The sequence below is a fragment of the Zalophus californianus genome, chromosome 12, assembly GCF_009762305.2.
Source record: "Zalophus californianus isolate mZalCal1 chromosome 12, mZalCal1.pri.v2, whole genome shotgun sequence".
NCBI classification, from domain to species: domain Eukaryota; kingdom Metazoa; phylum Chordata; class Mammalia; order Carnivora; family Otariidae; genus Zalophus; species Zalophus californianus.
In genome coordinates, this window is record NC_045606.1 from 55679221 (window position 1) to 55696777 (window position 17557).

Below are 17557 nucleotides of genomic sequence, written 5' to 3' on the forward strand. Positions count from 1 at the left end.
AATCTATGAAAAGACAGACCTTGAGAAATGCTTCACAAGTGACTAAATATACAGTGGATCTTTCTGAAATATTTGCTTGAAGTCCCAGAATCTGTTCTCATCATTTTGGCAGAAGCTGCCATGCTGTTAAATTATTGTGGCCCAAGTGATGGTATAGGATATTAATGCTAAATATGAAATCCTATAAGCGGCACCAATTAAGCACAGAATTATTTTGAAACAGATAATCCGAGACACAGTGCTACTAGGATAACAAGTCCTCTGGTAACAGAGCTTTTATTTAAAAATAAAATTGGCCAAAATATGAATGAATGAGTGAATGAATTAGTTCTCACAACCTGTCTTTATTGAAAAACAACCACGCATCAGGCACTGCTGTCATTTCTAGAGACATAATAGGTAAGGGGAGAGATTTAGTGACTGGGGTTACAGAAATGATAAGGCTCCTTGTTTAATAGAAGAGGCAGAAGAATAGTTGCATAAACAGGTGCGGTGTTATAACAATGTTATGCGCAGGGCCCTGTGGGAGCAGAGGGAGAAGGCACCTAACTCAGCAGGGAGATCAGTGAAGCTTCCCATCAGAAGCGAAGGATTCGTTTGCATCTGCCACGTGAAAAAACTAGAAAAGTGTGCCGCAAGCAGAAAGAACAACAGGCATGAACTTGAAAACTGTGATCCAGGGAAGACCAAAGGAGGGAACAGGTGAGCAAGTGGTAGGAAATGAGGCTGGATGGGGAGGAGGGGCCAGGTGACAATTGGCCTTTTATGACATGCTAAGAAATTTTAACTATGTCCTCAAGGTGGTGGGTACCACTTGGATTTCAGGCAGGGCTGTGACATGGTGGAAATCTGCATTCCCGGAAGGGCTGGCTTCTGCTCTTCTAGTCCACAGAGCATGGCCTAGACTTGGACAAATTCCGAGTTAGGAAGACCAATGGGCAGCAAGGGCACAAGCAGTGTTAAAGGTGTTCATGAAAGCTTGCATTGACACAGCAAGGGTGGAGAAGAGAGGACAGGGGATTTGGGTAAGTTCTCACCTCCTGGTGTTGGGTCTATAAAGGCTCTCAGGGCCTGCCTCTCAGAAAGGGAAGAAAAGCAGAAAGAAGTAACCTGCTTGGATTCTGCAGGAGGCGATGCACATCTAGAACACATTCCTAAATGTCTCAAATAATTACTATTACTATCATAGTCATATGATTTAGAGTGTAAGTTTACTAGTCCCATAAGAAAAGATGTCATTTGGAACACATATTCATTAAAAAGGAATTCTCATGCTTTACAAATCTGTCTGTGATTGTCAAATCTTGCCTTTAGTATCTCTGAGGAAGATCATCCGAGTAGATGTGCGTGTAAACCTCACTTCATTTTTCTCTCCTAAGTCTACTCTGTAGACATCACTCAGTACAGCAAACAATAGGTAATCTATTTTATACATTTGTGCCAAATAAAAACTGCTAGATTCAATTATATTTCAAGTGGCAGAGCAATAACCCATAAAAACGGAAAGTAGCAAGATGTTCAGACTAGGTACGTAAACACAACTTTTCAGGAATATATTTATTGTGGATGTCAAGCACTCTTCCGCTATAATAAAAATGTTGTTTAGCTATGTCATGCTACTGACTTGGCACCGGTTTGTAATTTAAAGCAAAGACTTATGCCTCACCCATTTCAGGCCCAACAAATGGGCTAATTTTAAAATGATGGGAAGCAGAGATAGAATGTGATAACTTCACTCATATAAACGTAGCCTGGACTGACTCAACAATTTAGAGTTGACTTGCCCAGAAACCTCTAGAACAGTATTTATTAACACCTAAATCATTTAAAGTGGAGTGAACTGTAGATTAAGTCTGAACTAGCAGAATTGCTACAGTTGTTTCTATTTTCAAGTTATCTAGGCTGATCTAAAGTTTAAATACATTTTCAAGCTTAATTAAATGAAACACTTAAATTATACAAGCATTTAATACTTAATTGGAAATTGAAAAACAGATACCATGAAATCCCTAGGTAAAAAGAAAAATGAAGGAACATCTGCTAGTCCCATTTCTCTATCACTTGGGGATGAATGTGTTTATAAAGACCCACATTTTAAAATAACCAAATGCCTCTGAAATGATTTTAACCTTTGGCACAGTATTGCTGATCAATGGAAAGGCCTGGAGACCCTTGCAGAGCTGTTACCAAAGAATGTTTCACGGGGGCATCAGGATGGCTCAGCACCCACCACAGGCATTCTGAGGGTCACCTCTTGGAACTTGGAAATTCTGGAAAGGTAGGAGAGAACCCAGGATCACAGCTATTCCTGGATCCAAACAGTGCTTATTCTTTTGGTATGAATTTTATAGTGATCCATTTATGAAAACTTTCTCCCTGACATTTAGCAGTGCTATTTTATAGTAATGAAAAAGGAAAGTGATTTTTAATAAGTAATGGAAAAATTATAGCACAGCATCTTACATAGACTCAACACACATTGCTGAATGAATTAATAAGTGTGATCACCCTTCCCCCCAAAATAGAGCCAAGGAAACAGAACTCACAAACGGTCAGAAGCCTTAAAGGTCATCCACCTTGGCATCTCATGGCACCACACACACCCCGTTTTAAAGATGAATAAACTGAGACCCAAGGATTTAAATAATTTGCCCAAGGTCATGAAGTTAATTTAGTAGTGATAACTAGAGCTACAACACAAATAGAGGATGTTATTCATTTATTTGCTCACTCATTAGAGTCTGCTAACTTATTTATCTTTGTGTATCCTAGAGCCTCCCTTTTGCCTGCACATTATAGGTACTCCATAAATACTTGTGAAATTAATTCATTATTTTATTTATTCACTCATTCATTCATATCATCTGTGTCAGAATACCTACTCTGTTCCAGACATCAGTATATCATCATTAGATCATTTTCTCCTTCAAATAAAATGTATTAGAATCAAATACATATGTTTGTTTCTTGAGTAAACATTAATATTCCTATGTCAGATCATATCATCAGCCTGTCCAGTACTACACTCTCCCTTCAGCAGGATTCTCTGGGGTTCTTGTGGGAGAGTTGAATCTCCCCATCCCAAAGCTTACTTAGCCCATTATGCAATGCTGCACATGACCATGGGTTCTCAACTGACTGAATAGCCCGGGCTGTCGGTTAATATTCTGTTTCATGAGATCTGACTACCCTCGTCATGGTACTTTACATAACCGTAGATGTTCCCTGGTAACAGCAATAGAATTCAGCTCTTTCAAAATTGTCCTAACATTGACTTCAGGAACAACTCACTAAATTCTATGGGGATCATAAAATAGAATGCTTCTGTTCACCTTTACGTTATTTATGACATGTGCTCTTTGACATCATTATTTTTTTTCTTTTCTCCACCTTACTTTTTTAATTTGGTAAGTTTTCACCCCTGCCCAGTTTCCATCATTCAAAGATCAGATTAACCTAATTTATAAACACTTTATCATTACACACATCCTTGCTTAAGGCAACAAAGTTTTTATTTCAAACATTACTAAACACTCGTCATGTGGCATTATAGCATTTCATGCTGGAGCCCCATGAGATTATTACAAGCAATGCCTTGAGTCACATGCTTTATACAGATTAACTTGCTATATCAAATATAGCTTAAAATATTCTAAAAAAGAATTCTAGATGATTCAAGATGACATCGATCACTATATTTTATTTCCTATTAACCAGTGGCTCTCAAACTTAAGTGTGCATGAGAATCACCTGGAGGGTTTAGGGGCACCTGGGTGGCTCAGCAGTTAAGCTTCTGACTCTTGATTTTGGCTCAGGTCATGATCTCAGGGTCACAGGATTGAGCCCTGCACCAGGCTCTGTGCTCAGCAGGGAGTCTGCTTCAGATTCTCTCTCTCCCTCTTCCTCTACCCCCTCTAAAATAAATAAATAAATCTTAAAAAAAAAAAATCTCTTGGAGGGCTTGTTAAAACACATATTTCCAGGAGTGCCTGGGTGACTCAGTTGGCTAAGCTTCTGCCTTTGGCTCAGGTTATGATCCCAGGGTCCTAGGATCAAGCCCCGTATCAGGCTCCCTGCTCATTGGGGAGCCTGCTTCTCCCTCCAACTTTCCCTGCCCTCCATTCGTGCTCTCTCTCACCCAATCTCTCTAATAAATAAATAAAATCTTACACACACACACACACACCTTGCCAGGTGGAAGCAACCCAAGTATCCATGAATGGACAGACAAAATGTGGCATATACATACAAAGGAATATTAATTAGTCTTAAAAAGGAAGGAAATTCTGACACCTGCTATCACATGGTTGAAACTTGAGGGCATCATGCTAAGCCAATCACAAAAAGACAAATACTGTAAGATCCCGCTAATATGAGGGGCATGGGACTGTCCAATTCATAGAGACAGAAAGTAGAATGGTGGCCTCCAGGGGCTGAGGAGAGATAAAATGGAGAGTTGTTGTTCAATGGGTTTAGAGTTTCAGTTTTACAAGATGAAAAGAGCTCTGGAAATGTATGGTAGTGATGGTTACACAACAATGTGAATGTATTTAACGCTATTGAATTGTACACTTGAAAATGATTAAGATGGCAAATTTAATGTATGTGTATTTTACTTGAATTACACACACACACACACACACACACACACACACACACACACACAATGCCCAGATTGCCAGACTCTACACCAAATTACTGCTATAGTGGGTCTGAGGTGGAGTCTGAGAATTTACATTGCTAATAAGTTCTTAGGTGGTTCTAATGCTGCTGGTTTGGGGTCTACATCCTGAGAGCCATGATGATGAACAAAGTTGGTGACAGCTCCAGAATCTCTATATAAAAGGAGTTTATGGGTAACAATCTGGTTGGAAGAAGGATAAGGTGATTTGCCTTTCCAGTGGCAAGCATGCTGCCTTTTTATTGCATGGTTATTTGCAGAAGCTATAATGGGAGAGCTGAAGAAATGAGGACCAGCCCCCACTGCCCAGAGCCACCTCTTGGTGACAAGCCATACCTAGCTTATTGCTCAGGGCAGCTCAAATATCCTAACTATAAAGGGGAAAACTTAAAAACCTGACATTTTTGCACTTAACAGATACATTCTCCTTTTATAATCTTTTAATTGGAAAAAGAACAAGTAGACATTTTTGAAAGTGTACAGAAAAATATGAAACGTTGATCAAGTGAAGAGCCAATATTGAATACCTGCTATCAAGAGAACAGATATTTATTGTTGTGTGCAAATTAAGCATGAAGCAATGTGATAACCCCTATCAAATTAAAATTTGTAATACTCCCTGGGGTGTGATAGAATAGCAGTCTCATCAGCCACTGTTGAGAATGTAGACAACTACAAACACCCTGTAAAGATTTGACCATGTATGTCAAGTATCTATAACCTTGCACTCAGTAATCCCACTTACAGAGATATACCTTAAAGAAATAACAGTGTTGAACATAAGAATATTTATCACAACATAATATATACCAGCAAGACCTGGAAACAACCTAAATGTGAAGGTGGAGACTAGTGAGGGGCGAAATTGATTACAGTGTATCCAGACAACAGAATTTGCAGCTGCAGATGATTCCTGTTCTTTGGGGGCTGCTCCACCACCTCTCCTTTGGGGACTTCAGCTTCCTTTATTCTGTTTGTCTCTGATGGTACTGTCAATCAAGAGACACCCCTCCCCCACCGACACACCCACTTCTAACATAGGAGAACTGTTCAAGTGTTCACAACTCATTCAGGGCCAGAATCCTTTCGGAAGTTTGGGGGAGAGATATGAGTGCTTGACAAGAGAAGTTCTCTTGCCTTGTGAGGTTGCAAGCTGTAAAAGCAATGAGAAACAAGCCCTGAGCCTGCCAATAAAGCAGCCAACCCTGAGGTAAGAAGAGGTGACAGGGAGGAGCATTCTTATCACCATTATGTGAGTCCCTGGATCCCACTGTACCTGAAGGTAGCAGGACTGCCTTTGGATTTCCCAGTCATATGAATCAATAAATGCCTCACTTTTTTTCCTTAAACTCACAACTAAAAGATTCTTGATTTATGTGCTATTACCACAACCATATTTTATATGAATATATAAGAATACATATCACATGGACTCAATTTAAATATATACATATTTGAGGAATATTGAAATGCTTATGAGGTTATAGCATTATAGATCAAAAATTTTACTTTCAAAGATACTTCACTTTAACAAAATTTGTTAGTGTCTTACATCTTGGCTACTGAATACTCTAAGAGAGAAAGTCTATTGCATAAAATATAGGTGCATGTTTCACAGATCACTTGTGGGAATGTAAAATGGCATAATCCTGATGGAGAGAAATTTGTCAATATCTAACAGAATTACATATGCATTTACTTTTGAACAGCCACACCAACTCTAAGACTCTATCCCAAGGTACATATGCACAAAACTATTAATTGCAGTATATTTATAAGAAATGTTTAGGGGCGCCTGGGTGGCTCAGATGGTTAAGCGTCTGCCTTCGGCTCAGGTCATGATCCCGGGGTCCTGGGATCAAGTCCCGCATTGGGCTCCCTGCTCCTTGGGAGCCTGCTTCTCTCTCTGCTTCTCTCTCTCTCCTCCTCTGTCTCTCATGAATAAATAAAATCTTTAAAAAAAAAGGAAAAAAAGAAATGTTTAGAAACAACCTAACTGTCCATCAATAAGGGACTGATCGAATAAACTAAGGTACAGCCACACAATTGAATACAGTACAGATGTAAAAAGAAATAAGATCTTATACTATATTACACAGAGATCCCCACGATATATAATTTAAGTGAAAAAAGCAATGTGCAAAACAGAAAACAGTATATATAGCGTTACACTTTGTGTGATAAAGTGGTATATGTATATATATATTTTTTCCATTTTTGGAAAACTAAATAATGAAAGAATAAGCCAGAAACTAGTACAAATAATTAGTCATCAGGGAAAGCACAATAAAAGCACAGCGAGACACTTACCAGAAGGGATAATATTACTAAGACAGAAATTATCAAGTGTTGGCAAGGATGAGGAACAAATGAAACTTTTGTACATTACTGGAAGAAGCGTAAATTGGAACATCCACTTATAGAAACTCTTTGGCAATATCTACTAGAGCCTGAACACACACACATGCCATATGACCCAGCAATTCTACTCCTGGGAATATACCCACCAGAAATACATATGTACATGGAAAGACACATACGAGAATGTTCTAAGAAGAACTGTTGGTTAAAGCCCCAAACTAGAAACCCTTACCTCCATCAACAGCAGAATGGATAAATTACGGTATGCTATATATGCAATACAGTAGAATACATTAACAGCAATGAAAAAGACTGAACCCTTCTATTTTATACAGCAACGTGGATGCATCTCATAAATAGGCTGTTGAATGAAAGAAGTGTAACACAAAAGAATGCATACTGTATTATTCCACCTATATATAATCCTACATCTGGCAAAATTAATCTATAGTGTCTGAAGTCAGAACTGTTGTCTCTGGGAACAAGGGTGGCATAGAGTCAGAGGGGCAAAGGACAATTTATGGGATGCTAGAAGCTTTCTATTTCTGCATCGGGGTGGTGGGTACATGGGTGTTTTCAGCTTACAGGAGTTCGTGAAGCAGCATGCTCCCTCTGAAGGGGGGGGGAGAACAGGTGGAGAAGACGGGAGGCAAAGTCAGACTCTTCTGGATCTACCTCATTATACAGTTTTGGCTTTGGAATCATGTACATGTTTTATGTAGTCAAAAGACGAATTTAATAGAAAGACGAGAATGTATAGGTGCATGTGTTAAATGGAGGTAATTAAAACTATGTTTTGCCAGGTGTTAAATTCCAATGATGAATGTCTATACATATATTTTTTTTCTTTTTTTCTTCTAAGGGTACTCTGTAGCAGGCTGTTCTTTCAGGATTTAACGTAAGTCTGAAGATGGACGAAGCCGAGTCCTCTGAAATGCTAGAATGATAATTCTAGGTTGGTCTAACAGCTTGAAAAGGATCGTGAATACTAAAAACTCAAAAGCTCCAGCCGTAGGGAAACAAAGAAAGACAGAAAGAGGAACAGCTGGAAAAGCGCTCACTATTATCCAGAACAAACAGAGGTACTGTGGTTAGGCATGTACCAACCTGATGGCCTTTGGAATAAATGCCCACACAGAGCCCCCACTCACTTGGCCCCGGGCTCAGGCCATTTTTCAGAACGTTTAATGCTGACAACTGCAGAACTGTGCAAAATGTGAGTGAAAAAGACGGTCAGGGGATTCACAAATGTTTTTTTTTTTTTTTATCATGAACTTTAGCTGCTGCTTCTAACTACTTCACGCCAAACATTTTCCCAAATGGTCCCAATGGAAAATGTCCCCTGATGGAGGATGAAAGATAATGGGAAGAAGCCTAGAGTTCTCATCTTGGGGAGAGGCAAGAAATGTAATTATACCGGTATATACAGTGAGCAATTTGGATCCAATCTGTAGAGACGTCTGACCGCACCCCCATGGATATTACACCATAAATGGGATCGGGAGTTTGAACATCCCTTTAGTTAGAGGGTTCAAATTCAGTTCTGTACTTTACTAATTTTGTGACCTTGGCTATGTTCCTTAATCTCCTTGGACCTCAACTTTCTTCATCTGTAAAATGATAAGAAACCCTATTGAACTGTTCTAAGTTTAGATCGGATAAGGCACACGGAGTTTCTAGCACAGGGTGTTTAAGACACACGAACATTACCATGTTACCACACTATATCTTCTCTTTATGCATTACTAACTAAAAAAATAAGTAAAACAAGGAGTGGAATGGAGTCACACTTATTCACCACCTCCTGTTCATTAGATGCTTCAGCAAGCATTTAAATAGTATAAGATTTTATTTATTTTATTACATCTTTACAAAACCCTTATGAGGTTACAAAGGAGGAAATGCTGTTCAATGTCACAAGGCCAATAAGGGGCAGAATGAGATTTTGAGCCCACAGTCCTCTGACTCCAGAAATTATTTTTTCTGTGTCTACAAGGAAGCAATCATCAGGATGAAAAAAGAACATCAGGAAGAAAGTCGGTGACTGCCAGGAAAGCATTCATCAGTCATTCATAAAGTAGCTCCCCCACACACAGTAAGAACTAAGTGAAAGGGCTAACTCCCTCTTAGAACGGACAGAGACAGTTATCTTTGGGAGATGGAGGCGGGCTGGAATTGATACAGTGTGGGCAAATCGGAGGTGGTGGCCTCGAGAACTGTGCCTGGCACAATAAAAAAGTAAAGGAAGACATTTAACACAGAGAAAAGGGTCCTCAGTCATTATCAGTCCTCTGGGTGAAGCTGAGGTCAGCACTTAAGGGGTCAAGGCAAACAGGAGGACTTGGGCCAAAGAACATATGTTCTAAACCAAAGCCAGGGATCATAGAATAAAATATTAAAATTGTCTTGAAAAATCCAGGCAAGACTAACCGTTCCTATAGACATAAGCAAAAGGCTGGGCAGGGCTCATAAGTGGAGGAGGAGAATACGCATAAGGCATGGACCACTGCAGTTCAGATGGGGCATCACAATAAACCGGGAGGGAGGGAAATATGGACTAAGCAGGGAGACACCGTCAATTTCACCTGTGAATCCCAAGACAGTGGCTGTTCCCTACCATATCCGGTTTTAGCTAATTAAGCTAAGAAGAGTAGGTATTTTCTGGATCACATTATAAAATGTATTATTTACTAGGAGCCCTGAAACCTTGTTTTAGGGAATGTGGGACCTACCTGAAAATTATCCTGCTGTCAATGGTAGTTAGGGAAATAAGCTCCAGTTGTTGATTACGAAAGAGTTGTGGTCCAGATATGCCTCAAGGGGTGGCCACACCTCAGAAAAATCCCCGTGCTTCGTAGGTAAAGACATTTGATTGTGTTGCTCATGAAAAGATGGCCAGTATCTTAGGACTGACTCATTTATGAATTTCGAAAGAGAAATATGGCTGCATGAAGCTATTCTGATCATTCCCTCCCTGTGGGAAAAATCTGCCCAGGTAGTTGCAGAAGAAAGTGGCTTGGCACACACTGAATCAGAGAAACAGTAATTAGTTTGATAATGTAAGTGGTAGTGACATCTGGGTGTGAAAACTCTCTCTGGTGATAATAATTAATACCAGCTAGAATTTATTGGGATCTTATTGCATGTCAGGCATTGTACTCAACACTTTATATCTCATTTAATCCTCACCCTGTGAGATTCCTCACGGCCGAGATGAGATATACCTGCCAAGCAGATGGCATATTGATGTCAATTAGTCTACCTATGGTTCTCGTAAACACATGCCAACAAATTTTCTCTCTGATTCCACTGTACCAAACTCCACTAACCCTGCTTGCTAATGCTGTGTGCCCACCCTTGCCTGAACAACACTCCTGAGGTTAGCAAGGTGCACCAGCAGGCATGTAAACTACAGAATAACATGGAAAATTTTCCAAAGAATCAATCTTACTTGATGGTAAACAAGTCCAAATATTTTTATGTGAAATGAACTGGATATATTATTGAAAAACAATGAAAAATTTGAATGAATTGTGAAGGACAAACCTCAAAGAAATTTCATCCTTAAAGTAAAAATCTTGAGATTTTTCTTTCAGGGCACTTGGTGGAAAAGTTTTAAAATCATAGTCTAACACAGAACAGTTTAGTAGAACTGTTTCCTGAATCATAATCACACATTTGCCAACCTTCTTACAACACTGCCTGGTTCAACTTGAGTGAATTAGGTGTTTTAAATTTCATGAGGGACGCCTGGGTGGCTCAGTCAGTTGAGCGTCTGCCTTTGGCTCAGGTCATGATCCCGAAGTCCCGGGATTGAGCCCCACATTGGGCTCTCTGCTCAGTGGAGAGTCTACTTCTCCCTCTCCCTCACCCTGATCCTTCTCTCTCTCTCTGTCTCTCAAATAAATAAATAAAATCTTTTATAAATAAATAAATATCATGAGCCCCATTAGCTCTTAGGTTCTGCCTATAGAGAGTGAAGTTTATCCATCAACATTTTTTTTCAAAATTAGAGTGTATTATTTCTCTGACCCAACAAGGAATGTAAGATTTGTTGTGGAAAGTTTTGAAAATCTAGAGAAACATAAAGAAAAATATTTAAGTGCCTTAAGCTCATCAATAGGAAATAAGACTGTCAACATTCTGACTGTCAAATATTGTTGAGTGTCTGCTATGTGTCCAGTTACTATTCTAAGTTTTGAGGCTACGTTGTGTATTAGACAGTCAAAATCCCTGCCTTCAAAGACATCCTATTTCTTCATTCTTATAGTTATATTATGATAGAGAGATATACAAACACACATGCATACATGCATATTTTTATGAGACTTGAATACTACTACACATATTCTTTTATTAGTTGACTTTTTATTTAACAATGTTATAAACATGAGTTTATTTTATTACACATTCATCCACACTATAGTTTTTAAAAGCTGCAGAGTAATTTATTTTAGAGACATGCTCTATATTATCTAATAAACCTACATCTTATTGTTGGGAGTTTAGGTTGTTTTCAATTTTTGTTCTTATAAACACACTAAGACTAACATTTCTATAGACACATTTTTGTGTGTGTGTATATGGTTATTTCCTTTGGATGAATTCTTTTCAGATCAACGTGATCCTCTTTATGGGTCAAAGATCATGCATATTTTCAAGACTTTCGATGCGTCACCAAATTATTCCCCAGGAAGAGTTATACCGGCTTCTATTTCTAAAAGCAGTTTATGATAATGTCTATTTTCCCATACCATCAACAACATTAGGTATTTATTATTAAGATTTTTAAACCAACTTGTAGATGAAAATTGGTTTCTTGTTTTAATTTGCTTTTCTGATTTCTCTTGCGGTTAAGCATTCATTGGTCTCTGTAGTTCATCTTTGGTGAATTGCCTTTTCATGGCTATGGCCCTCTTTCTATTAGGGTAGTTCTCTTTTTCTCTCTTATCTAAGGGCTTCTTTTCTTTTAAATAAAATATATGAGGACTTATTGTCTGCCACATATGATACTGCTAATTTTCAGTTTATAACTTGCATTTTATTTACTGAGTTTGACTTTGAGGAGTTTTTAAATTTTATGTGGTCATATTTATCAATAATTTCATTTTATAACTTGTTCTGGTTTGTAGCTTAGAAAGGCCTCTCCCAGGGATGCCTGAGTGGCTCAGTCGGTTAAGCGTCTGCCTTCGGCTCAGGTCATGATCCCAAGGTCCTGGGATCGAGCCCCGCATCAGGCTCCCTGCTCCACGGGAAGCCTGCTTCTCCCTCTCCCTCTGCCTGCCGCCCCCCCTTCTTGTGCTCTCTCTCTCTTTCTGTCAAATAAATAAATAAAATCTTAAAAAAAAAAAGAAAGAAAACCCTCTCCCACGTTAACATCTGTTACCTTTCCATTCTTTCTAACTTTAAAGAATAACATCACAAAATGTATTGGGCACATTCTGAATATCTCCCAGATTTGAGAGAAGCAATATGATCCTTCAATTTTCAGCAGAAACTGGGGGGGGGGGGGGTTAACGACAGAGAGGAGGGGCAAGTCGTGCTCTGAGGAGGGCATATTACTGTCTTTTCTCTCCAGAAAGCAACTGGACTCTAATCCAGTGGCCTTGGGTAGGGCCCCAAGAATTTGCATTTCCAACAAGTTCTAAGATGAGGCTTGAGGCTGCTCTAGTATATAACAATAGATGAGAACACTGGAATTCCTTAATGTAACAACCAATTTAAAGGATGTATTCCTCTTTTTCTAATGTAATAACTTGCACTAATCTGACACATGAAGATAAATTTAGGAGTCTGAGCAAAGTTTCTCTACTGTGCCTGTCCCCACTCAGCAATGGCCACTCAATACCTAGCCAAGTGAGGAAGACTGTGTCCAGACCCTGAGTTTTCAGATCTCCATGGCTCCCTACACACCCAAGATGCTCCTGAAGTCATTGGCCCAGGTCTGGTTCTGCTGGAGTGCTGGGAGAGGGTCCATTCTTTCCTGCTTCAGTAACTACTTTGTAGATAACCTCTGTGATGAATGGAATGTCAGACTCTCCTCTGAGCTAGAAAGTGTTTTTGGTTTTCTTTTTCTTTTTAAGTAGCAAACCAAATTCCCACTTCTGAGATTTATATTTATTTTCAAACTAAGAAATTATAACAAGTCAGACCTTAAAGCCAATTAATATCACCATTCCTCTCATCTCCATCATCCCTGTCTAGATGCAAGCCCCCAGGGGCTTAACTTTCAATCCACATGCTCTTCAAAGACTGGTTGGCTAGGTCTGCTTACCCTCCCCGTCATTTCTGCTATGTTTCTGAAATCCCTCCTCTATCTCCTTCCATGTTTTCCCCACATTTGGGAGTCATCCCAAACTCTTTCCTTAATCCCCACATCCAGACACCAAATCTGGGAGTGGATGCCCTCTCAATGTCTCTCAAACCTGTCCATTCTTTTCATCATTGTTGCAACCGCCTTAATTCGAGCCCTTCAAGATCCATCCCTTGAAAAAGCAGCGTGGTACAGGAAAATACAACACCAATGACTTGGTATCAGACGGACCTGTGCTTGGCTCACATCCACTATTTACTAATGGCCTGACATTGGAACAATTCCGTGATGTTTCCTAGGCTTTCTCTTTGTTAAAATGGAAGTCAAATCCATCTCACAGGCATGCTGTGAGGGTTAATGAGATAGCATGTGTGAGAGACTTAGTATGCTGCTCCACTGAGCAGGTCTTCAACAAATATTGGTTTCCTCCCTCTACTCATTTTTTGGTTCTTTGGTTTTGATCAGTGTTTCCTAACAGATGCAAAAGAGCAGCTTTTCTGAATCAGAAATCTGCTTTTTTAAAAAAGCAATTAGTGTCTTACTTTTGCTCACAGGACAAAGCCACTCCCAAAGGTGCTTCATTCACTGCCCTCCATCTGCCTTTGCAGACTCATCTTCTGTGTCTCCCCTTCTAGATGCTTCCTGAAGTTACACACTCCTCCGAAGACACCTTCAGACCTTCCTGACTTCCCAGTTCTGGGCATTATTGCAATATCCTTCTCTTTCCCCAACTTTGTGCACCTAACTCCTTGCTGTTCATACCTAAGTTCCACTTGAAGCATTTCCAACTCTAAGAATCTTTCTCTGAATTATTTATAATTGATCTTACCTCTTTTTTTTGTCACTACTACACTTGGTATAAAACATGACTACATCTTTTATAACACTGTAGTATGATTATTTGTGTGTCTATTTCTCTACCAGACTCCGAGTTCATTGAAGATCGAGATCACACACTAGATAGCCTGATATGGCCAACACCTAACAAATACAACCAACTTCACTCTAACTCCTCTAGACCTTATTGCACTTTGTATTGAATACGTTAAAATAAACACACATCCCATAATTCATATAACTTTTTTGCTATGATATTTTAAAATAATTTTATAATTTTGCTTTTAAAATTATTTAGCTATGAATAACTGGTGTAATTCTCAAAGGGCTATGACTTCTAGGCAGTCATTAAGCAGACTCACCATTCTCCCAAAGTAGGAAACCTGACCTAGAAATTATTTTTAAATATAATGAAATGTTAAATTAACAATCATATTTTGCAAATATTTAGTAAAAATAGTTACTATTTTAAATTGAGTCATGGTTTTTTTTGTCTCTTTCTTTTTCTTTATTTAAGTTTTTGGAACCCACAGTGAAGTTTTTTAGCTCTCAGATATTTTCATAGCCCTGAAAAGCTTGTGGACCATAAAGGTTGTTTTTATGGAATGTAATCGACATGATGCTTTTGCTGATACATACTGGGTATTAAATAAATAATAACTGTTTTGGTGGATTAATAAAAACTATGTGGCCTTTTCGCATTTTTTTTATTTTTTGCTACCATTTATTTAGCCTTTACAGAGTGGCTGGCACTGTACTAAGTTATTTTTACATATATTAACCCAATTATACTCATCATTATCTCCATTGTTACAGATGGAAAATCCTGATTCTCAAGGATATTAAGGAATTTGCCCACTCAGTTCATCAATGCCAGAGCCAAGATTCACCAGATTGTCTGACTCTAAGGCCATGTCTTAACCATTACACTATATCATCTTTTTATTTTTTCATTTATTTATTTGAGCAAGAGAGCGGGCATGAGCAGGGGAGAGATGCAGATGGAGAGAGAGGAGCAGACTTCCCTGCTGAGCAGGGATCCTGATGTGGGACTCGATCCCAGGACTCCAGGATCATGACCGGAGCTGAAGGCAGACGCTTAAATGACTGAGCCACCCAGGTGCCCCTACACTATATCATCTTTAGTAAACCCTTTAAACAATCTGACTGACAGCTTCCTCACTCATAAACTAGAAATAATTATAATTTCTCTTCCTCCCCCTCTCAAAAAACATATATCTATATAGATATATATATTTTGAACATGAAATGAAGAGTGTCTAGCATTGTACTGGGACATAGTCGGTATTCAATAAATAATTTAAGTAGTTTGCTAGGGACTGAAAACAATTCTGCTGTGCTAGAATAACAAGAGGTGAGCTTGGTACTCCCTATTATGTGCTCCCATAGCAGCTGGACTTTCATTATTGAAGCACCTGTATTGAATCTAATGCATTTGCTTGTTTTAATTGTCTCCCTAACTATACTATGAGCTTCATGAGGGCAAGACTTATGCCTTAGTCACCTTTGTACTCATGTTCCTAACATACATATAATTAAGTGCTTGAGAGAAATATTAGTTGAAATTGTTAATTTATAAGCACCTACCTGGTGTAAATAACACCAGGAAAAAAAGTAGAAATCAAATCTTTTGCCAAAAAGTAGCCTGCACTCTAGTTGGGGTAAAAAAATTATAGGACAATGTTTCCAAAGCAATAGGTACTTGAATTATTTATATAGTAACAACTCATAAGACCTTACCACTTTTTCTGTTCAAAGAATCCCAGAAAGGACATAATAAGAAAAAATTGCCGTAATTCTGCTAATATTCTTTTAGCATACTAAGACATCATTAAAATGTTAGAAGAGAATAAAAAAAAATCAAGCCCAGAATAAAATGCAAATGATACTAATCTAATCAGTCATGTTTGCTGTCATAAAGAAGTCCACATGATTACAAAATATTTCACATATTGTGTGAACATTATTATAGACTGCATCATCATCATTAAACACACATCTGTGTAAGGCAGTCTGCTAGGTACCATGAAAAAGTCTTTAATTAAAACAAGTACAATCCCTATACTTTGGGAATCAAAATCACTCAAGTCATCCTTTCTTTAAAAAAAAATGTTTCCTGATACTTTTTTTTTAATTTAAAGAATAACTTGAGCAACTGGATTCTATTGATACTTCCATTAACTTTCATAAATTTTTGAGCGTAAAAGCTGAATCCTAAAGAACATCGATTCAACCAAGGTTTCATTTGTCATGTATTAATTTACACTACATCTGCTCATTTATATCTATACTAATTTTTAGATATTCTTTATAAATGATAACACTTTGTCGTGGATTTCACTTGTATTTCTAAATTTATCATTTGATTTTGTTTATGGCATCTTTTTCTCCAAATAATTTTATGTAGCCACAGTTTTTAGTCTTTTCATTACAGTTTCTGTCCTGGTATGATGGTGTATTTTCTTTTGGTCACTCACATGGTTTAATCTTTTAGATTTAACTCTTCAACTGGAATTTATATTGTGGATGGTACTTTAAAGACATTTTGCCAATTATCTTCACACCATCTTTTTGAGTATCCAAACTTTCTCTAGCTATTATAAACAATAACTTTTGAACTCCCAAATTTCTATATATACATAGGTCTATGTCTTGACTATTTTGCTCTATAAATTTATCCATCTATTCTTTCTCCTATACTCTATGTTTCAATTACTTTGGTTTTATTTAGCAATAATCGCGCCTCTGATAAGCCTCATTGGCTACGATACTGCCACTGCGCAAAGCTTACTTTGGTTTTATACTTAAGTTTCTGGTAATGCACATTTTGTTGCTATTTTGATTGGGATATTTGCTTTTTCAGTTTAATTTTCTATCTTGCTATTATGTCTATGGAAATGAATTACGTTTTGTATGTTTTGATCAGATCTGATTCTCTTTCAAATCTTTTTTATTTTATTAGTTCTTTTAGCTGATTATTCATCTAGAGCTATAGTTTTATCATCTGTAAATAATGATAACTTTGGCTCTCCTTTCCAATATGAATATCATATCTCTTCTCTTTCTTATCATATTGCACTGGCTAGAAATTCCAGATCAGTGTTTAACAATAGCAGATATAATGGAAACTTCGTCTTCTTGAAGAGGAAAGATTATCAATTAAGAGTATTCCTGGCTTATAATTATGCACTAAAGATAATTAGCAAATGGTCATTTGCTGTTTTACAACTACTGTGAAAATAATAATAGCCAATAATTTCTCTTTGCTCTGAGCAAGCATTTTACAGGTTTAATTTTTAATCCTGAAATATTCTGTAAGGTAGGACTATTATATCTGTTTTGCA

General features: G+C 38.0%; 1 long non-coding RNA gene and 1 pseudogene across 1 annotated transcript; one reads left to right on the forward strand and one right to left on the reverse strand.

The window, feature by feature from the left end:
- Positions 1–832: 832 nt before the first annotated feature.
- On the forward strand, positions 833–15336 carry LOC113911954. Its single transcript, XR_003516644.2, has 4 exons — positions 833–1025; positions 2141–2278; positions 7905–7940; positions 15009–15336. It is a non-coding gene; the product is annotated as an uncharacterized LOC113911954 (long non-coding RNA).
- A 1534-nt stretch (positions 15337–16870) lies between these two features.
- LOC113912133 lies at positions 16871–17001 on the reverse strand (annotated as a pseudogene).
- Between the last annotated feature and the right edge of the window lie 556 nt (positions 17002–17557).